General features: G+C 47.8%; 1 protein-coding gene across 4 annotated transcripts in view; it reads left to right on the forward strand.

Moving 5' to 3' along the window:
* The window catches only part of GRAMD1C (GRAM domain containing 1C), a 2,017,351-nt gene that overhangs the window by 191,572 nt on the left and 1,802,614 nt on the right, over positions 1-23,165 (forward strand). The window lies entirely within an intron of this gene.

Genomic DNA, 23,165 nt, shown 5'->3' on the forward strand with positions numbered 1-23,165 from the left:
CCGGCAGGAAATCCATGCCGAAGTTGTCCCAGCACCCTCTTTTGGCCCGCCCCGAGGGCCCCCACCAGGGTGATGGAGATGTAGTCGCGTGTCCTGGCTTGCAGGAAGTTGCCGGTGGCCACGGTCACTTTGTACAGAGCCATGTCCTCGAGTAGCGGCAACTGCGCCGTGGAGCGTCAGAGCAAGTTCGCTCCGCCGAGCTGCGAGCGGCGCTTTTAGAAACTGCGCCGTGGGTTCCCTCTCAGCTGATTGGCCCAACTCCTGCTCACACCTGAGAGGCGGGTCAGGGGTCCACCCCCTCTAACTCTTTCTTCAAATCCTTATAAATACCCCACCCCAAGACATGCCAACATTTCAGATTACGCCGTTTCTTTCGCTTATTTACTTGCGTTAAGCTTTTTTGGTACTTTCCAAAACATGTGTAAAAAGTGGCAATTAAGGAAACTTGCCTATTACACAACAGGTGTGTGCGGTAAAGTAAACGCCAGAGTAATGTTAATACCCTCGACTAATTCCCTTCATTAACGCAGGAGAAGGCACGCAGTCGCAGGCAGCACAGGAGTGGAATTATACATGTTATCTTGCGCTATTGTTAGTTTTAAAACCGACATACAGTGCTTGGTGCAGCACAATTATGTGTCATAGAATTTAAGAATGAAACACGAAATCCACCACCTATGTCGTAGCGCAGTGCAACGTGATACAGGCTAGTCAACGGCAGTGCGTGGGTTTGAACCCTGCGGCAAAAAACAGTGGTTGTGGGGGCTGTTAGGGGTAGTGTGTGTGCCGGCAGAGCCCTGCTCGATTGAGGTTTTAGCAGCCTGCCAAAGCTCAGTCCCGGCCTACTTAAAGCACTGGGTAAACGCCCTTAAAGAGAGGAGCATTTTGTCAACCTAGAACTGGGAATGCTAAATTACGAGCAGAGCCAGAGAAAAGCACAAGCCCTGCCAGGGACATCCGTACTCACTCCCACAACACAAAACCAATACTTGTCTTTTGGGCCTCCCAGAAATCCACTTCACAAGACCTACACTGGGTGTCCTAGTATGGCACCACCACCCCCTCCTACCCAACAACACAAAACCCATAACTGTGCCGCCTCAGTTTCAATACAAAACCAACACCTTTCATCCTGGCTCCCAACTCTCCACAACATAAACGATACCAGTGGTATCCTGTTACCCCACCCCACAAAACCAATATCTGTGTTCTGCAACCTCCCCCCCCGCCCCCCATAACCCAAAACCTCTACCTGAAGTTGCAATGTGGTCAAATATGATGAGCTAGTATGATTTTTTTTTTGCTAATGGTCATGGAGTGAACATGTTGACAGGAGGTGGCGGTGGGGCGGTTAGTGGTTACACTATGGCCCCTCTGCTCCATCTCGAAAATCCCATTAAAATTATCCGGAACGTAAAAAAAGTCACTTGCCTGCTGCCTGGTGGTCCTCCTCTGCGGTGGTCCTCTGCTCTGCTCTGTGGCTGGCCTGGGCACTGAGCACTGGGCTGGCAGCGGCGGGCCGCAGCCTCCAAGTTGTCTGAGGTCCAGACTCCACAGTGGTGACGGTGTGCTTCTGGGCCTCACTCAGAGGCAGAGCTCAGCCTGGTGCCTGCCGCAGTGCCTGGTGGTGGTGGGTGGCTCTCTGCCTCTCTGCCTCTCTCGTCTCACGGTCTCAGTAGTCGTCTGGTCTCACTCTCTCTGCCAGAGTGAGTCGGCGACTCGGCGTGCATGCCCAAATAAATCAGGTGGGTCAGTGGCCCAAGGGCAGGCAATTAAAGCCCTTTGGCGGCACTGCCCGCCCAGCCGAATTTTCATTGTGTTGTTGTTCCGGCGCAGGCCCGGCGGCCCTGGCCTGGGCGGCGCCCCAGCCCCCAGGCACAAGTAGTTGCAAACAGTAAAGCAACTAGTCGACTAGTGTGAATGTCACTGAAGTGCCGCGGCCCCAGCTCAGCCTCAGGCCCTCGGCCCGGCTGCAGGCAGGCTGCCTGCAGTGCCCCCCCCACATTCCCCCCAGGGTCAGGAGGACTCGGAGGGAGGCAGGTGTTACAATTGCTTTAGTGTCAATTGCTTCAGCCTGCCTCCCTCCCAGATCAAAGTAACAGTCTGGCCGCCGCGAGCCAGCCAAGCACAAGGCACCAGACCCCTGCAGTGGCGGGCTGGTGGGCCACGGCCCCACGTCCGCGTGATGAATTATTTAATGCACATGCATCTGCATCTGCATGCATCATAAATTATGATGCATGCATGATGCAGATGCAATCATCAAAGCAAGGTAACATAGTGTTACCTTGCATGAAGATTGTGTGCAGACCGCAGTCTGCAGTCTGCAGACAGTGTCGCGCGCCGGTGCGCGGCGCCTCCCTCCTGGCTCCCTCTGCCGTGCCCTGCTGCAGACCAGCCCAGAGGTGGCCCAGCCCCCCCCCTGGCCCAGCCCCCCCCTCCACTCTGAATTCCCGGCCGGGGGCAGCCGCGACCCACGTGAGTCACACAGTACTCGCAAAGCGAGCTTCGCCTGCTGCTGCTCCGCACAGCGTGCGTGGTGCGACAACACAATATAAATATCACATAATTGAAGAAAAAAATGAAGAAAAAAAAACGGCCCAGAGGTGCCTGCCGGAAAACCGGCCCCAGGGACCCCCAAAATCGTTCGGCCACGGGCCGAAAGACCGAAGGGGTCAGTCCAACCCTGAACATAACTATGGAAACGGGTAAATGGTGTGGGTATGAGGATGCGGGTGGGTGGTGTGCAAATGGGCGAGTGTATATAGACACGATGCTTTAGAATTGGGATCTGCTGGATGTATGATATTCATGATTGAATGTAGGATGGATCTTTATGATTAGCCCTTGTTTTGCACATAGCTGTGTGCAATGCAATTGTTAAAGATGAATTGTTAGGTCTCAGTTTGTTAGGTTGCCTGAGACTACTATTAATAATAAGGTTGTAGGTTGGTTGCTGTTTCATTGTTGCAGGGGTTATGTTAGTTCTATATATGGTTCATACTGAGCAAATGTGTAAGCTTAGTTTGTTTTTTAATGTTAAATGTTTTGGTACACTTGCTCGTTTTTGTTGGATATAGTAGTCTGATAGTTAGATCCGTAGTTGATCGGACTTTATTCAAACAAAGCTTTCTTTTTGTTGTTTGTGTTTTTCAGTTGCTGTTATGTTTGTCCGTGTGGGAGGGTTTGTAATATCTCATATCTTGTCTGTTTCTTGTATTGGGGGTCTCCGTTGTGTCTGGAGAGGAAATATCAAGATGTTGGGAATGCACAACATTCATGAATATGTACTGTTCGTGTGCTATTGATTTCTATATATTGAGGTTATGCATGATGTGGAATGCAATTCATGATGATGCATATGTGTAGATTGTAATGGGGACTTTGTCAATTGGAACCTGGAATGTGAAGGGCCTGAATTGTGTTGTCCAAATTATGGAGAGATGAGGTTGATGTTGTTTTTCTCCAAGAGACACGTTTGCTGTCAAGATCTGAAGATTTAACTAACTCTAAATATACAAAGATACTGTTGAATTGTCATACAGCAAAATCTAGAGGCGTGGGGATTCTATTTTGAATGTTAGTGTGGAGAGAGTGAGTATGGAAACGGAAGGTCGTGTCCTATTGGTTGATTTAAAATATGAGGGGAAATTGCTTTCTGTTGTTTCTGTTTATGGTCTGTGTGTCAATAGTGGTAGATTCTTTGTGTCTTTGGAAGCAATTTTACGCGAAATGAGAGGGGAATCTGTTATCTTGGGAGGGGACTTTAATTGTATATTAGATTATAAAAGGGATAGATCCTCTGCGTGTAATCTTTCTGGACAAAAATCAAGCAATTAATTTAATGACTCTTTAGATGTCTGACCTTGTAGACACTTGGAGGAACTTGCATCCAAGAGATATAGATTTTTCTTTTTATTCCCCGGCACATGATTCGTTTTCGAGATTGGATTATGTGTTAGTTTCTGATGTATTAGTGGAATCTTTGGTGGAGGCAAGTATGGGGGAATATATCTGATCACTCAATGGTGAGAATTAAGCTACATTTTGATAGCGGGAATCATGGAAATTGTAGGTGGAGACTCGAGCCTTTTATCTTAAAAGGTGAGCAAGCTTCCAAAGCATTGTGTGATTCCATTACTAATTATTTTATTGATAATAAAGGTTTGTCAAATAGTCTGATGGTTTGGGACTCCTTTAAAGCTTTCGTTAGGGGGGAGTTGATGTGCTGGACTGCTAGGGCGAGGAAAAAAGGGGAAACAAAATTGTTAGAACTTGAGACTACCTTGGGAAATTTACAACAGAGGTATGTTTTATCAAATGGTAATAAGGATGAATCTCAAATGGAGAAAGGTTTGTTTTATATGAGACAACGATATTGGGAAGGAGGAGATCGGGTGGAGTAACTGTTGGCAAACAAACAACAGTTTTTTGGAAAGGTCCCATGTGCGTAAAATAGATAATGGCTCTGAAGGTGAGGTGTGGCGGTAACGAGAAAAGAGATAGGGGAATGCTTTCGATTGTTTTATACTGTATTGTACACTGATGAGCTTACCCCCACAATTGCAAGATGTAGATGAATTTTTGGGATAAATTGATGTTCCATCTTTGTCTGAGGAAGGCAGAACTTTGCTTGACGCACCTATTACTGTATCAGAAGTATTGTTAGCAATTGGTGGTTTACATGATGGAAAATCTCCAGGTATAGATGGGTTATCTACTTAAGCAATAGAACCCGAGCGGCGGGGGCATTACCAGAGCCGGTAATGCCCCCGCCTCGAGGGTTCTATTGCTATTAGCATCCCGGCCCGCAAAATTTGCGTGACCGGGGTACTAAAAGCATTTTTTTTCTGTCCCGAAACGCTGCTGCGTTTTGGGACAGAAAAAAAAACGACCAAGAAAATGGCCACCGCCATGGAAAGGGAAAACGGAGTCCGTTTTCCATTTCCATGACAGCCATCGGGAGCGGACGCGCTGGGAACACGAATGTTCCCAGTGCGTCCGCTCCCGAAAAAGGATAAAAAAAAAGGAGGGCGGGAGTGGGACGGGGGAAAAAAAAGTACCTGCGTCCCCGGCGGGAGACGAGGGAAGCCCCCAGCCGTGTGGAGGCGCAGAGCGGGGATGGCCCCGCTCCGAGTCTCCACACGGCTGGAGGCTTCCCTCATCCCCCGCCAGGGACGCAGGATCAAGAAGGTAAGGTGGGGGGGCGGGAGGGAGGTGAGGGGAGGGAAGGGAAAAATAAAAAAATAAATAAAAAGACTTACCCGAGTCCCCGGCGGGGGGGCGAAGGCAGCCTCTCAGTCGCGGGGAGGCTAGGAGCGGGGATGGCCCCGCTTCGAGCCTCCTCATTGGCTGAGGGGTTGCCACGCCCCCCGCCGGGGACAAAGGCTGTGGAATCCCGACGGAGGGATTCCCGGCCCGGTAGGGACCTGGCGAGAGCCAATCAGAATGCTTGTTGCATTCTGATCCTCTCGCCGGGGTACTAATGAATTTTATAAATGTTTTGATGTGTAGCTAGCACCGGAATTGTGTGAGTTGTATAATAGATTTTTAATAGAAGGTATTTTGTGTCCGTTAATGAGGGAAGCTGTTGTAACGGTTGTTCCAAAACCAGGGAAGGATGCGGCTCATTGCTGCAATTATCGTCCTAGCTCATTACTAAATGTGGATATGAAGATTTTTTCTAAGATATTGGCGAATAGGCTAGTTAAACATATGGGAGGGCTGATTGATAGGGCACAGGTGGGTTTTATGAGACAAAGACATGGATATGACAATATTAGGACTCTTTTAGATATTATGCACTTGCCGGAGACTTTGTTTATTTTTTTGGATGCCGAAAAGGCTTTTGACAGAGTTAATTGGACATTGGACATTTCTAAATTATACTCTGGGGAAGATGGGATTTGGGCCACTATTTATTAATGCTATTGGGGCACTGCAATCAGGTTTATCGGCCAGGGTCTGGGTGAACGGGGGATTTTCTGATCCCTTTCGATTGTTTAGAGGTACAAGACAAGGCTGTCCCCTGTCTCCTTTCCTTTTTAATTTGGTTCTGGAGCCCTTGTTGGCCTATATCAGACAGAATATTGAAATTAAAGGGTTGCGTGTACGGGGTGGGGAAATTAAGGTCTTGGCATATGTGGATGATGTGGTGGTAATACTGAATAATCCAAGGGAAGGTGAACCTATTTTGAAGAATGTGATTGAGGAAGTAGGGAAATTGTCCGGCTATAAAATCAATTGGGGAAAATCGGTAGTTTTTCCACTGAGAGTTAATCTTAATTGTGATCGGTTATTGGGATGGGAATGCAAATGGGAAGGGCATTGTGTCAAGTATTTGGGTATTTATCTGGTTTGACATGTTAATAAGCTGGTTGAGTATAATGTGAATAAAATAATAGAAGTTCTCCAAAGAGACATTAGGAAGTGACGTACTATCTTAAGTATTTGGGCAAAAGTAAATGCAATTAAAATAGTGCTGCTTCCTAAGGTTTTATATCTCATACAATTCATTCCACTACAGTTCACGAGGAAAATATTAGGGCGTATTGATAGTCTTTCAAGAATTTTTGTGGGGTGTTGGGAAAAGAGCTAGGATCCCACGTTATATATGGTGCGAAAGGTTTGTGATGGTGGGTTTGGTTATCCCATCCTGGGGAGCTATTGTAAGGGTTTCTTACTTAAGAAATTGTTTATTTTCTTAAATGGTGATTTGGACTTGGCACCTTGGTGGGTGCGAATTGAGAGAGAAATGTTGAATCCATACAATGTGAAGAGTTTATGCTATCTGGGAAAATTGCCTCGACAGGCAACAACTCTGAAATCAATAACTGTTACAAAGGATGCATTGGTCTCGTTGATAACAGATAGTGGTCAGGGGTTGCATATATATATAAAGAAGCTTCTTTATGGTGTAATCCTGGGTTGCAGGTTAATAATAAAATACTGCATTGGAGAAGTTGGAGTAATAGGGGTAATTTGATGATTGGAGATGTCTGGAATGAAGATGAGATGGTCTCCTTTGATGTTCTGAATAATAAATATGGACTAACTAGAAGAGAACAGGGAAGGTATGGATTATTGAAGGATTTGCTTTATGAACGGCGACAGATGTTAGGTTCAAAGTTTGTGCAGAAGCCAGAGGTGTCTGGATTGTTTACTGTGACGCAGCTGAAAGTGTCAGATTTCATGAACTTTATACCTTTGGAGAGTGCTTGGTTGGCCTCATGGGAGAAGCTGAGACTGAAATGGTCTGAAGAGTTGGGCAATGAAATTTCGGTGGAAGAGTGGGAACAAATTTGGAAGGTCCCGGTCAAGGCGAAAATTGACTTAAACTTGCGTTATATTCATCAAAGGGTGTTGGGTAAAATGTATTGGACTCCGCTTCGTATGTATGGTCTTGGATTGATGGAGAATGTTTGCTGGGGGTGTCAGAAGGAGAAGTCTTCTCTGTTGCACATGTTGTGGTACTGTGATGAGGTGAAGGGCTATTGGAAAGAGGTGTTGAACAGGATTGATGCGATTTGGACCATCAATTTTCTGCGGCACCCTTTATCTGTGCTTTTGCTATCTCCAAGATGTGGGCGCAATAATGCTTATGTAACTAGAAATTGGATTAATAAAAGCTTACCAGTGGCTATCAGACAGGTGTTGAAGGTCTGGAAAACGAGGAGGAAACCTCTTATGGAGGTTTGGCTATGTGATATGAAGATTCTTTCAAAGTATGAGAAATTATTATTATGTAGGCAGCAAAAAGCAACAGTATATGAGGACATTTGGGGACCTTTCAATGATTTTTATGGGATTGGATGATTTTATGTCAAGTTATGAGTTTTATGTGTTTATTTATCAAATAATGGGGGGGTTGGGATGTGGGAGTGTATTTTATGTATTGTGCTTTGTCCTGATTTATCTTGTTGTATTGTTGGTTTGTATTGTTTCATGGTACTTTAGAGAATCTAAGTTTGGTATTTAGATTTTGAATTAATATGTTGCTTCTTTACTTTGCTTTAGTATTGCATATTTATTTCCTTTTGTAGTTTTACCGTAATCATTTATTCTTCGGAATCAATGCATGGTTGTAGTGTATTTTGTGGAAATTATAAATAGTGTTAAAAAAAACAAATATGACAGTGTCAGCGTGATATGTAACAGTATTCTTTAAAAATTCCTAGCAATATATGCTATTCAGGTCACTAAATATCTGTTATCTATTTTTTTAAAAACACTTTACATTCGCAAGACAAGAAAAACATACACTATATTTGAGTTTTAAAGCCTGGTACGAGATCGTGGTCAAGGTACCTTACAGAAAAAAACAATTTCCAGGATTGTAAATAATGTATGTTCATTGTTAACCTGTTGAAAGAAATACACGAGGCAGTCATGTATTGTTCGCATTATACTTGTATATTCCCATATGTCTTTGGGGTGTTGACTGTCTGGTACTAGGCTGACATAGTCTATCTCCCTATCATTAGTACATTAGAAGTGAGGACTTCGAAGCCATTCGGTTCTTGTTGGAAATTGGTTGGATTTCCAATATTTCAGAAGACATTTCTTCGCTATAAGGCATGCCAAATTAAAGAACCACTGTATGGCTATAGGTGCTTTTCCAATATCTCCGTGAAGATACTTGATTGGGGCCAGGGTTTGGTGGGGCAGCTGTCATTATTATGCTACTTCTGACCAAAAGGAGTTAACTTGGGGACCTGTCCAGAAAATATCAGCATCCCACAGCACTTGGGGCATTCTTTGTGCCATTCTAGCAGGTGTATAATGTAGCTGGGTAAGAATCTTTAATTGAATTAAGTGAAATTGAACATTCAGAGATACCTCCTTCGTTAATAGGCAGCACCTCCTTCAGCACTTGTCCGTCAACTCGCAGCCCAAATTGGCAACCCAGACAGACTGAATACCTCTGGCTTCGGAATGTCCTTCTTGTACTCAGTTATATAATGTTATTAGCCTGCGGCCGCTTGAATTTTATACTATAAAGTGTAATCAAGAGTGTGTTTGGGGCACATTAGGTAAGCATGGCCACTTTTTCTGAAATGCTGCCTTCATCTCATAATATTGCGAAAGTAACGTGGGTTTGTTCCCCAGTCTGTGTAAAGTCCTCTAACCGTACAAAGCATCCTTCGGGGGAACATGTCAGCCATTGTCAATTTACATTCCATGTCCCACCTGATTCTAATGTCCACATGCAGTGTTGGTTTGAGATCCGGGTAATCTCAAAGCAGTAGGAGGCAGTTGTAAAGAGGCATCGAAATAGTCGTGACCAGGCATTAACGGTTCTTACCAAGTTGAAAGTGCAAGTGTCTTCGTACTTATCATGAAAGATAACTGACTGCAAATTATATGTGGCAGTGCTGTGCTGTTCCATGTCCAAATGTGGCATCTTCAGGGATGTTCTGTAACAGTAGGCTGCAAACTGCACATGAAGTTGGGAGCAGCTAAGCTGCCCTGGTCAAAGGGCCTCATCATATTGTCGGTCTGGAAAAATGGACACCTCTCACGATTGACGGCAAACGCATTTTGGTGGCCGAAGGCCAACCGTCTCATGTACGAAACGATAGAAATACAGGTTTCCCAGTTTTACCTATGAACGACCATTTTGATGTAACAAGGATCGCCATTTTGTTTTCTAACGATTGCTCATTGCTTTCTGTTCAAATTGCTTCGCAGCACATTTCTGCTTACACTGCTCGACTGTTAACATTGTTGTCTGAACGTGAAAGGACAAGGCCGCAAGGTCGCGAGGCTAATGAGTTTGTTGAAACACAACGTAGGCAGCTCCTGGGAGGAATGCCCGGCTCCCTCTGGAACGTAGCCTTGAAGCAGAGCCGCAGGGCATTTAATCATTTCACAGCTGCCAGCCAGTCTTGTTATATGGTAGAATATGTTAGAATAAAGCAGCTAAAGGCTTGAATTATGCTCTTCTTACGGCCCCCCCTTTTCCGAGCCTTGTATAGCGTGTCGGCTCCCAGGACACAAATAGCACCTCATAGATAGCAAGGTCTGGAATGTGACTCTTCCCCCGTATGTAGCTCGCTTACAAGAACAGAAGCACTGTGTTCTGTTCAACAAAGAAAAGATGTCTCTGCACTTGCAAGGTTGCATATTGTTACTAGAATAGATATTTGAAGGTATCATATTCGTCGGAAGTGTCCATCAAACCAAGTTCAAAGAAACCCCATAAAGGGGGGTGTTAAACATGTCACAGCCGATTGTATGATATGCATTTTGTATATATGTAACTGATGTACGTAATTCGCGCTCTTGCGTCCCTCGAGGTCTAGAGATGCACGTCGCGGGGCGTGAGACCGAGTTGGCCAACTGAGACTATTTGCTTTGCAATAAACCCTAGCTTTGGGAATACAACCTTGTGTCTGGGGTATCTATTGTGTGTTGTGGCCTGCCTTGTTTCCATAACGCGAGGGACCCCTAGGGGCCCTTTTCAATATGTTCCCACTTCAGTCTTGCAACACCTGAGCCCCAGAGAAACCCTGTAGCCACTAATCGGAATGTCGAAAAGTACGTTCTCCCTGGCCACACTGGCATGTTTGTAAAAAAAAAAAAAAATATATATAAGCTTGGATAAAATTACCATCTTGGGGACAGTCAGTCGCCGTGCATAGATAAAGATAGCCTGGACCAACCCTTCAACTTGGCCATCAACTCAGACCTATATTGAGAGAATCGACATGATAGCTGCAGGGTATGATGGTGCTGCCATCAAGGGCTCCCAATAATGACGTCTATATCAGTCAATAGTCAATGTGTGACATTGTCATGGATGGAAAAGTAGTAAGGGAATTCCTTAACTGGGTGTGTATTTCTTTAGGCATCAGGGAGTTGGAGCACAGTAATGGTCTGGGTGATGGCTTTCACCGCTGCTTTGTACCCTCCAAGCCCTGTCGTTGAACGGTCTTTGTTTATATCAAGAATCGTATTAATATCACCCCCATAAAACTACAAAGCCACCCAGAGTCACATTTACGTGCTAGTTCCAGGTGGGAGGGGGTGTCCACATTAGGGCTATATACATTGACCAATAGGATTTTCACTCCAGATGGAACCCCCCCACTCCTCCAGATAAAGACCTATCTGCCCATGGGTATGTTCTTGATGTGCCGGAAGGGAATAGTATGATGGATAATGATCAGGCCCTCCCTCCTGAGATTGGTAGGAGAATGTTGTATAGTGTTATAGAACCTATTTTTCCCCCAACGTTTAGCAAATGATTCATTAACTGCCTGAAGGGTGTGGGTTTCTTGCAGAATTATGACTTTGATAACTGCATCCATGGTAAGCAATTCATTTCCTGGCTTTTACAGAATTGTTGATTCCCCATATGTTCCAACTAAGGAAGAAGAATGGCCCAGGTATGCTAACCATGGCCCTCGTTAATCCACATTCGGCATGTGATCCCAAACACTATCCCTACCCACCCCAACTTGACAGCGCCACTCATATTAAACATGAGAAGTAGAAAAATCATCAGGGAGCTACAAACAGCACGCTGGAACTCAACAGGCAGCCAGGGCAACATGCTATTGCAATTCTATGGCCCAAATACAGACGTGCAGAACATTGCAGAATGGCTAGCATGCATGCGCATGGGGCCTCTTGTCAGTCAGTCCATGGAATCTGCATTATCAGGAGCGCTTGGCTTCTGCTTGACTAGTTCCCCAGTGAGTGTCTTGGTTACCTCTGTGGGATCGTGGATTATATGAATGCGACTGCCTCCATTGGTGAAACAAAAAAATTGGTCCACCTGCCATACTGCAGACGAAGTTTAGCTGGAAACATCCACAATTAGTTGCCCATGCAGTAACTTATTGCCAGTATCAATTGATTTACGAGCTGATTGTACCACAAGATAAAAGTCAGGGTATGATATGATAGGATAAGTCATTTATAACGTGCATGTACACAAGTGTAACTAGGCGCGACAAGACAAGGGACGACAATATGAACGATCTTACTAGGCCTAGTGACATTCAGATTGTGCAAGTGCGACAGCGTCAAGTGCAGAGGGAAGAGGGAGAGGGAAGTGCCAGGCCGAGGGAGGGGAAGTGCATCCAGGGCAGCACAGCTCTGGGTAAGTGCAAGGAAGCAGGGGACTTTAGAGGTTACAGTTACAGCCCCTAAGTGCGCTGTGGCATGGGGGCAGTGCAGGGGAGATTGATCATGGAGGAGCCTGGTACCCATTGAGCAGTGAGGGTAGCCAAGCAACCAGTCGGTGCAGTAGGCAGCTAGGCCAGCAGTCTAGGGAGAGAGGGAAAGCAGAGAAGAATAGGAGCTGCTTCCAGAATTTCAGGTGGTCCAGCTCAAGTTTGAGAGGGACAGGTAGGCCTTTCCAGAGGAAGGCACCTGCAGAAGAGAGAGATCTGCCCCTCACTCTGCCTAGCGAAGCGTCTGACCCTCAGAGAGGTAGCTGATCGAAGGACCCGAGAAGGAAAGTATTATAGAAGAGAGAGTTGGATGTCGTGCAGGCCTGGGCCCCAGAAAGCCTCTGGACGATGCAGAGGGTTTTGAACTTGATCCTTGCAGCCAACCGGTGCCAGTGGAGAGATTTCAGAGCTGGAGGGATACGGTTCCTGGGCTTGTGGCCAAGGATAAGTCTTGCAGTCCTGTTCTGGATTAGTTGCAGAGAGTAGAGGAAGGCAGTTTGAGAAAGAGGCTGTTACAGTAGTCCAGCCTAGCGAGAAGCAGGGCTCTGGGGAGACAGTGAGCTTCTGGGGGAAAGTGAGAGAATGAAGAATACCGCTGAGGAGGTGCAGCTGTTAGTGGGCCTTCTTGGCAAAGTCTGTGATCTTAGGAGAGAGTTGAGTCAAAGAAAACAAAGGTTTTTTGCTTCACAGGAAGAGGGCCCAAGGAGGGCGGCCAGAGTGAGAGAGGAAAAGCGGGAGCAGGGGTCCCAATGAGAAGGATCTCCTTCTTACTGGCATTAACGCAGAGATTGTTTGAGGCACACCAATCCTGAATTCCAGTTGGACAGTCAGGAATGAGCGAGAGAAGCGGAATATATAAACACTCTGCTCCATTCGTAGCTCAGCCCGCCACGCTCTCTTGTGACTCTAAGAATTAGATCACTGTCTATGTAGTTGTGCTATGATTGGATGAGGCCGTAACCCTGGTTTAGGTTTGGGCTGTAATGACCTGTGTTTTCTCTCAATTAGAAATTGTGGCGAGCACTGCTTGGCTCCTAGGATGTTGTGCAACATGTCTTGATATGATAATGATATAAGTCATTTATAACACGCCTGTACACAAGTGTTTCTTCAACAAGAAATTGCCTCTTTTTGTGAGTTCACAGGGATCCCAATAATACAAATATATCCCCTAGACCTAGATTCTAAGTCCTCACACTTAGCTTTGACAACTGTTAGATCTTTGATGATGCTTTTAATGAAATTGTCGATTCCACTCAGTCTATCTACTGCCTTTGCCGATTCTGTTCTCTGCTTGAATTATATGGCAGCTCTTCTCCTCCAACTTGTTTCTTATCTAATTAATTTTGGCTGAGAGATCATAAAGTTTGGCGTTGGAGACAAAGCCATTTTGCATTTCTTCCAGGATAGGCGCTATATCCTGTTACTGGGGGCACAGAGAGGGGCCTCCCCTACAGTTCTGCCTCCTTTTTGTTTACTACACAGCCCAGCCCTGACCCATGTGCTGGTAAAGGAATCCATCGGGCCCTGCTTCTTAACCGACCACCTTGTCATCTTGGTGGGCAGGATTGTGGACTGTGAGCCAAGATGCGCGTGATTGCTGAAAAGCTATGTGCATTAGGGCAAGTTCTTTGACTGGTGAATCTGACCAGGATATTCAGTCTAGCTGTTCCCTTCATGGCAGCTAAAGAAACCTGCCGAGCTGCCCTGGGAGGAGTCTGGCTGTCAAGTCTCTGGATTTTTAATGGAGCAGTTCATGAATTGAAGGGCAGTGCCAGGCCCCCAGAAAGCCCCATAGACCCATCAGTCCACCAGCCAACGACCGGAGCAAAAGGGGGTGGCCCAGTGCCATTTATGTCCACCAGCCCTGGTGAGCCAGCCCCATCTACCTCCAGCCAGCGTACCTAAGTGCATCCAGGTTCTCAGGCCACCAGCCTCATTCCATCCTTCGTGCGTCCAGGTCCTCAGGCCACCCGCCTCATCAACCCCCTCCCCCGCCTGTCGAGACCATGGGGACAGGGGACTTGTGATGTTCCCAGGGAGCAGGGCCCCAGCTGAACCCTGAAGAGGCCGCCCAGCAAAGCCAGCCAGTCTGTCGGGGCCTGGCATTTAGACCTGCCCACAGCCTCGAGTGGCACTTCTCAGCCTTGAACCCCAGGTCATGACCAAAGAGCGGTCTGGATGCAGCAAGCCAGGCAGCAGGTAGAGCAGTTCCCCTCTAGAGCGGGGGAGTCTGCCTCAGACAGCTCTGACCACCACAGGACCTCGTCCGAAGAGACCACCAGCCCGGGGATCGCCGTCTCAGGATCACGCGGGTGCTTGAGTATTTATTGTGCACACCAGGAGCAGTAGGAATTTCAGCTGAGCTCCTTCCAAAAGCTGCTGAGGATTTCTTGAAGCCGTGTATCCCCCATGCATGCTCAAAGTGTGCCTGGCGGAGACGTTTTTTCAAGGATTTGTCATCACGGGCCGCCGGAGCTCCCGTATTAGGCAGCCATCTTAAAGGCTATTTAGCAGGGCCCCCTACACTGAGGAGATTTTGTTGACACTAGTGATTCCTGATTCTCTGAGTCTGCGCACACAGAGCAGGATTTAATTTTCTTCTGCAGACTGGAAACCTCAAGCTTGTGAATTTAGCCTCTGTCGTGGTCTGGTCAGATAATTTCTGAATCATGATATGTATAACTAACATTGCTGGTCAATCCTTCTTTCTCCAGCATGGGGTCTGGCATGGATTCACATGCTCATGAATATTCCCCGTCAGGCTGGGAATCCTCGGTAAAGAAAAAATCAGTATCAGTTTCGTTTCTGATCTGTCTTTCTTCGTAGTAACCAATCACTGATCTCTGGGTCATACTGCCCCCAGCCAATGACTGCCTTCTCCCTAAGCTCCGCCTCTAGCAGCAATCCTCAGATTTTTACCGCACGTTCAAGTGTTGGGAGTCCTCGTGCTTTAGCTCTCGAGTTTTTGCTGCGTTTTCGCGCTTTTTCATTTTTCCGGTTTAATCGAGCATCAAGCTCCACCGTTTCTACTTCCGATAACGGGGACCAGTTTCGGAATTCTTCTACGCCCCTCAAGGGTGAAATTTTCATCGAGTTTACGCTTCTTGGAGGATTCCGGAAGATCTGCGGCCTACCTCAACGGACATGGCCCAGGACAAGGGAAGCTCGACGCCCGGATCCAAGCTGTTCAGGTGCTACCCTGGATGCGGATTACAAAATGTTTTCAAGGAGGACGAGCATTCGTGATGTCTCTACTGCCTTCATGAGGACAAGACGCATGTGTAGAAGGACTGTGCATTCTGCAAGAACTTTTCGGAACGGACGAAACAAGATCGCCGTTCCCGCCTCGCTACCTGGCTGGAGAAGGGCACAGCATGTGAAAAGGCCAAGAAAAAGTCTGAGCGGGCTTCTAAGTCCTGTGAGGGCACCCTGGCGACGGGGGCCCAACAGAAGGCCAAGCACCTAAGAGGATCCAAACGAAAGGTGTCCAAGGTCACACGGTTGCAGTGCACAAAAGTCTTGTAACGGTTCAAAAAGGAGTTGGATCAAAGAGAGGGACCAGTTAGAGGGTCAAGGCGGCCAGCCCAGTCCAGAAGGTTAAGGAGTTATTATTACCTTGTAGCAATCTTTAGAAAGGGAGGCCTGGCGGACACAGTACCTTAAAGTGGTGAGAAAACTCCAGCGGGGGCAGTTGTTCCTGGCAGCGGATGCAAGTCGGTGCTTCGTCCGGGGGAAGAGAGGATCTCGTCGGGGAGGAAGACAGGAGTCCGTTGCACTGCCAGGGAAGAAACCAGCCGCAGAGTTTCTCAGGTACAAGGAGCGGTCCGTTGATTCGCGGTTCAGTGGTAAGTGGCTATCCGGCCGCCGGGGTGCTTGGCACGGGCAGTTCGACCACAAACCGATCTGGGGTGCGAAGAAAGAAGGTAAACTGGTTGTGCCCACCAGTCAGGGGAAGAAGACTCTCCAGCAGGGAGATCTTCTCTGTCGTCGGGAAGTAGTGAGTCGGTTCCGCAGGGCAACACCGGTGGTGTCGTCGTAGCAGTTCGGCTGAGCTTCTCCGTTGTCGGATTCTCAGGTCCTGTGGCGACTTCTGAAGTTCCAGTCCCCAAAGCCCTGCTTTTATGCAGCATACCCCCAATCACTCAGCCTAGCTGTCAATCAAACATTGGCCGGCTCACCACTTGGGCCAATCACACAAGAGTGCGCCTTGAGTTACCAAGGTAACTCAGTCCAGGGTGCCTAAACCCCCACCCACACCCCCTGTGGTACCCAGACAGAGTGGCACCACTTTTGGAGGCTTCTGTGGAGAAGCCCGCCAAAAAGTGGAACAAAGGGCTCGACTTGGGTTGGAGTCACAGAAGAGAACACAAACGCCATTTTAGAATAGAGTCCTGGCAAAAAATACCAACCGGTGAATTAATATTAACTAAATAAACCGGCGGTATGTTCGAGGCTATGAGAATTAAATAATTAAAGTTGGTAGCCTCGAACAATGGGAAAATCCCATAGGGAAATATTTGCGGTCGAAAATAAAAAGTAGTTTCCACTGCCACCAGCCAAAACTCGATCAGGGGGGACGGAGACGTGCCCCCTCGACTAACAGACCCCGGGGCAATCGAATTGCCCCGACAAGTACGTCCACAATATGATGGTTTGTACTGGTTTCTGTTAATAATTTGTGACTAGTAAAGCCAATGGTGACTTTACACGCCCTGGGAGACAGTAGTCAGTCGCAGGGTATGGAGTCTATGGTGGGGTGTCACTATGACACCCCTGTGTTACTGCACGGAGGGTGCTGTGTAACATACATAGTAAAAACACATGAGACCCTATGGAGTAAAGGACCCCATAGCCCATAAAACACATTGAACAGTCAAAGGAACTCCATAAATCATGTTCAAGAGTGGGAGAAAAAGAGTCTCACTCTTGGCAGGAGAAAAAAACAAACTCCAGAAATCCAGCAAAGCTGCTGGGGGACTCACTAGGTTAGGAAATTCAGCCTAAAGAGAGAATTCTCCGTAACAACCGGCCGTAGCGTCGGGCCCCCACCGAAGCACCCCGGTGGGAGGCCGGCTGACTAAGTTCGTCAGCGTGTGGGAGTCCATCTCCACCGACCATTGGGTGCTGGACACCCTGGCCAACGGGCACTCGCTGGAATTCCAAAAGAAGTGCCCTCGCATTCCGCCTGTGGCTAGGAAGGAGAATTGCGTCCCTCAACTGCTGTTGTAGGTAAGGGCGATGCTCAAGAAAGGTGCCATCGAGCTCGTCCCCAGGAGGCTCCGGGGCTCCGGAGTGTACTCAAGGTACTTCCTCGTCAAAAAGAAGATAGGCGGTTGGCGCCCCATCCTGGACCTGCGTCGGTTAAACAAGTATATCAAGGCACATAACTTCAGGATGGTTACCCTCCAGCACGTGCTGGGTCAGCTGGAGGAGGGCGACTTCCTATCGTCGTTGGACCTGGAGGATGCTTACTTCCACATCCCCATTCTAAAAGGACACAAAGTTTTTCAGGTTCGTGGTTCAGGGACGCCACTACCAATTCAGAGCCCTGCCGTTCGGATTAAAGTCGGCACCCAGGGTATTCACCAAGTGCCTGGCACCAGTGGCGGCGCGGCTGCGCCTGCAGGGCATCCACGTCTACCCCTACCTGGACAACTGGCTAATCCGTGCAAGGACAAGAGAACTTGCCGTCAAACACACAGCGAGGACCGTCCGGCTGCTCACGGAACTGGGATTCGCCATCAACTACCCCAAATCCCATCTGGTTCCGTCGCAAGTAGCACTGTTTCTGGGAGCGAAGTTTGATACAGTGGGGCAATTGGCCTCCCCGTCGGAGGAGAGGACGAAGGCCATTTCGGGCAAGGTGCAACGCCTGCTAGCCACGGACATGGCCAGGGTGAGGTCCATCAAGTCCCTCCTCGGGATGATGTCCTCATGCATCTACCTTGTACCCCTTTGCAGACTTCGGATACGTCTGCTACAGGAGTTCCTCAACGCCCGCTGGTTTCAGGCGACAGGCTGCTTCGAAGACAGGATCCCTCTCGACGAGGAGTTCCGTCGGGCGATCCTATGGTGGGGTACCCGTGTGCACCTCACTACAGGCACGGACTTTCAGACCCCGGCATTTCAGGAGACGGTGACGACGGACGCCTCCCTGGAGGGTTGGGGGGCCCACACCGTAGATCTCCACCCAAGAGGCCTTTGGCTCCCGGAGGAGAGGTCTCTCCACATCAACCTTCTGGAGCTTCGAGCAGTGTTCTGGGCACTCAAGTCGTTCCTTCCGTCCCTCAAGGACAAAGTGGTGAGGATCTTCACCGACAACACCACCACGATGTTCTACATACGGAAGCAGGGAGGCACCAAATCCCCAGCCCTATCCAAGGAGGCCCAGGATCTGTGGCACTGGGCCATCGCCCAGGGGATGTTTCTGGTTCCCTTCCACTTGGCAGGAATAAAAAACACCATTGCCGACTCACTCAGCAGGGAGCTTGGCTCATGCCACGAGTGGGAACTACGTCAGGACCAGGTGGATCGGCTCTTTCGACGATGGGGCAAACCCCGGATCGACCTTTTCGCGACGGCGACAAACTCAAGTGCCAGAGGTTCGCCAGCAGGTTCCCGCAGCCGGGGAGCATGGACAATGCTTTCTTGTTCCCTTGGGACGGCCTGTTTCTATATGCGTTCCCTCAGTTGCCGTTGCTGCTCCGTCTCATCAACCCGCTCAAGAAGTCCAGGTGCAGAATGATCCTCGTCGCACCAGCGTGGCCGAGGCAGATCTGGTTCCCGGACCTTCTGGACTGGTCAACGTCCCCACCAGTCAAGCTGCCGGCGGACACAGATCTTCTCTCCAGAGAAGGAGGCGCCATTCTTCATCATGACCCGGAGTCGCTGAACTTGCAGGCCTGGCTCCTGCAGCGCTAGAGCTTGGAGGGTACAATAACCCGGTTGACTGCAGAGAGGTTCTTGCAAAAGCCAGGGCGTCCTCAACTCTCAAGTGCTACGGACATAAGTGGAAGAGGTTCTCTGTCTGGTGCCGTGCACAGAAGATTAACCCTCTGCGGATTACGGCCCCTCAAGTACTGCCGTACCTACTGTCGCTGGCCAAAGCTGGACTGGCTCACGCCTCCATCAAAATACATCTGGCTGCCATCTCCCGATATACCAGGACTACGGGGCGGGCGTCCTTGTGGTCTCATCGCCTGGTGAAGGAATTTATGAAGGGACTATTCCGATCGTTCCCGCCGGTGAAGGCTCTAGCCCCGGCGTGGGAGCTTAATGTGGTGCTGACCAGGCTCATGGGGGGGGCCCCATTCGAGCCTATGCATTCGGCGCCTTTGAAGTTCCTGTTGTGGAAGACAGCGTTCCTCGTGGCCATCACCTCCGCACGGCGAGTGGGAGAGATCCAGGCCCCATCTTGCAAGCCTCCATACTTGACTTTTCACGACACGAGTGTGGTGCTGAGGACCCACCCCTCCTTCATGCCCAAGGTGCCGTCGGACTTCCACCTCAACGAGCCCTTGGTGTTACCAGTTTTCTTCCCGTCGCCTTCGACGCCGGCCGAGAGGACTTTGCACTCGCTGGATGTAGCTAGAGCACTGAAGTTCTACATGGACCGCACAAAGTTTTCGGAAGACGTCACAGCTGTTGGTGAACTTTGGGACTGTGAATCAAGGGAAGGCTCTCTCGAAGACTTCCATTTCCAGATGGCTCTCCGGCTGCATCATGCACTGTCACCGGTTGGCAAACCGACCGCTGCCCGGCCGTCCGAGAGCCCATTCGACCAGAGCGATCGCTGCTACCAAAGCGTTCCTGTCTGGCGTGCCACTGCTGGACATCTACAGGGCTGCTACGTGGAGGTTGACGCACACCTTCACAAGATTCTACTGCGTCGATCGGGACTCCAGGGTCGGCCAAGCAGTGCTGCGCAACCTGTTCGCTTAAGGTGAGCCTGGTGAGGAGGTAAGAGATGCTTAATATTGAGTTGTTGTATTGCTTAATGTTGAGCCTATTGCCACCTCCCGTGGTTGTGCATGTGTGTACTGCTATGTATTCTTTTATTCATGAGCATGTGAATCCATGCCAGACCCCATGCTGGAGAAGGAACAAGTTACAGGAACAACTCTTAACTGTTGTTCTCCAGCATGGGTCTGGCATGGATTCACATGCGAACCCTCCCGCCTACCCCTCTGGGGTTCTTCACTCGGTCATACTGCCACTTTACGTGCTACCAAATCTGAGGATGGCTGCCAGAGGGGGGCTTAGAGAGAGGGCAGTCATTGGCTGGGGGCAGTATGAACCAGAGATCAGTGATAGGTTACTACTAAGAAAGACAGATCAGAAACAAAACTGATACTGATTTTTTCTTTACCGAGGATTCCCAGCCTGACGACAGGGAATATTCATGAGCATGTGAATCCATGCCAGACCCATGCTGGAGAACAGCAGTTACAGGTAAGTAACTTGTTCCTTACTCACAATGTGACCAACGTCTGGTTCCAGGTTGCCTGTATCTAATGGCAGGCACCATTGCTGCTAATTGCCAAACACCAAGCTCCACTTTACATACACACCAACATCACCAATGTGCTGCGGTAGTGGGTAAAGTCTGCCGGAACATTGCAAACACATTTATCAAAGCAGCCAACACATGGTTTATCCTAGGTTTGGTGATCATGAGGAGGACTGAAAGAAACTTGAAATGCCAATGGAAGAAATCAAACAAAGCCAACAAATCCGGATGCAAAATGAATACGAGGAAATGCTACAAGCATTTCACAAAGCAGAAAAGAAATGCTATGCAAGCTTCATTAACTTGACAATGAGAAGTGCTTAGAATTTGCAGATCAACAACCAGAAACCACAGATGACATTTCTTGAAATGTCAGCAGTGCAAGCACCTTTTTCCTTTTTTAAAACCGAGTCACAGGAAATGTGTCCCACTGCATTGAGTCTTGGCAAGGAGTCTCCTTGCAACCTTTTTTCTCTACCCACAGTTCCAGGCACCATTTCTGACTTTGACAATCTCACAATCTCACAAATCCTTCAATCTTCAATCAGGGTTCAGACTGCAAATAGGTACACAAAAGGCTTTTACTAATACCTTTTCATATTTATTGGCACAGCTGAACCTGAAACGCTGATTTTATCTTACTGGCCCACCGAGTATGATAAGGTGGAAAGTGACAATTTACTGTAGTTGAGTGATATTCTCACACATCAAGAAAGGGCTCTTTTATCTACACATCAACATTTTTTCCCCCAAAATACCCCTTCTATATGCCCCATATGTGAGATATCTATCATTTTGCCACTCGGTAGTGTTTATTGGCATTCAACAGTGGTTGAAGCACTTGTAGATGCATGCCCTGTCCACAACGCACAGACACGCAACATTTTTCAGACACAAAAGCATTCAGTTGCATATTAGAGTGTTTGTGGACCACAAGTTAGAGTACTTGCCCTGGCAAAAGGATCAGCTAAGAGTGGGGGTTAGCACCTCATCAAGCATGTTCTCCTTTTTTAAATGGCATTTACCAAAATTAATGTTTTAATTACTTTTAATAACTCTTAATATATGTTGTTCCAAATGTTCTCTCCCAACATAAAACTACACAGCGGATTCTCTCCTCTTAATGATTTGATTTTTAGTATGGTCAATTAACTGGTTCAGTCTGCTTAAAAGCAATCAATAATGCACACATACTTTAAAGCATGGCACACAAATCTGGGCAGAGCACTATCGGCCAAGCAGAACTTGAGTCTGAAAATGTTGTCGGCCCGAATTTGAAAATTTCAGTGCACAATCCCTCCTAGACGATCAATGCTGGTAGCTTACTGATAATGCATTAAGGCATTATAAAATGTAGATTTTCCTCAGATAGGTCTGCTTTGCACAAGCATTATTTAAGCCCAGGATATATTTTGGGAAAGCGATGTAACCATTGAAAACAGTATTTCTCAGTGATCAGTTGATACCCTTGTATCAATACCTGGGATTAAGACGATTTGAAGCCAAGCTCTGACGTTCATGGTTCTTTATTAAAACAGAAAAAATAAGCAATTTTTTAAAAAAATGAGGTCCCGTTGTGGGATATCGATGATCATAAACAAATCAAGCTCTCCGTAGGACCATGATCCTGCACTCCTTCCACCTCTACCTTAGTCACCTCCCCTGGTGGGAAGAAATACTGTCTTTTTCGGTTTAAGTACTCAAGCACTTCTTTCTTGGCTCTTGAAAATGGATGATTTTGCTTTTGCACAGGTTTCTAGGATGCCACTCTTCAGTTGAAACTAGTAAGGCACCACCACCACTATTTAAACATGGGCAAGACATCAGTCTCTTGAAGACCTAAAACAAATATCGAGAATGTTCCTGGGGATTTCAGGCTTGCCTCCTGCTGTCTTAGTTTTAGACACTTTCATAGTCTCTTCAAACTCTTGGGTCTCAACTAGCCCTTCTGCTTGATGTCCCTTGTCTTGGGCACCTCATTCTCCGCAGCTATTTCCCTTTCCTTCTCATTGCTCTCCACATCTTTCCTTTGGTTTATCTTGCCTACTTGACGATTTTCCGCTCTGCTCTTGTCCAGATCCACCTTTGGCTTTCAACATATTTTCTCCTCTGTACTCCTTGTTACCGCCTTCCTTTCTCCTCCTTTTCATTTCAGTGTTCTGCCCACCACCTCCTTAAGGTCTCATCTCCTCTTATTTGGTCCATCCTTTCTTCAGCTGTTCATCGCCTCCTCCTTATGCGTCCTCAAACCCACCAGTAGCAATGTACTCTCCTTATCTGTATAACTTTCCACCTCCCCCTCATAACTTCTTGCATTATGTTTCACTTTTGTTGTTCTATGTTTTCTTTGCCTCCTTGCATCTTTCACCCTTTCATCTCCTCTCCTCTTACACTCCGACTCCTTCCTGCTGCACTCACTCTCTGCCACAGCTTCTCCTCACTAACCTCGCTGCACTGCCATGCATGATAAC

Source organism: Ambystoma mexicanum, chromosome 7p, assembly GCF_040938575.1.
Source record: "Ambystoma mexicanum isolate Mex_15411 chromosome 7p, UKY_AmexF1_1, whole genome shotgun sequence".
NCBI lineage: Eukaryota > Metazoa > Chordata > Amphibia > Caudata > Ambystomatidae > Ambystoma > Ambystoma mexicanum.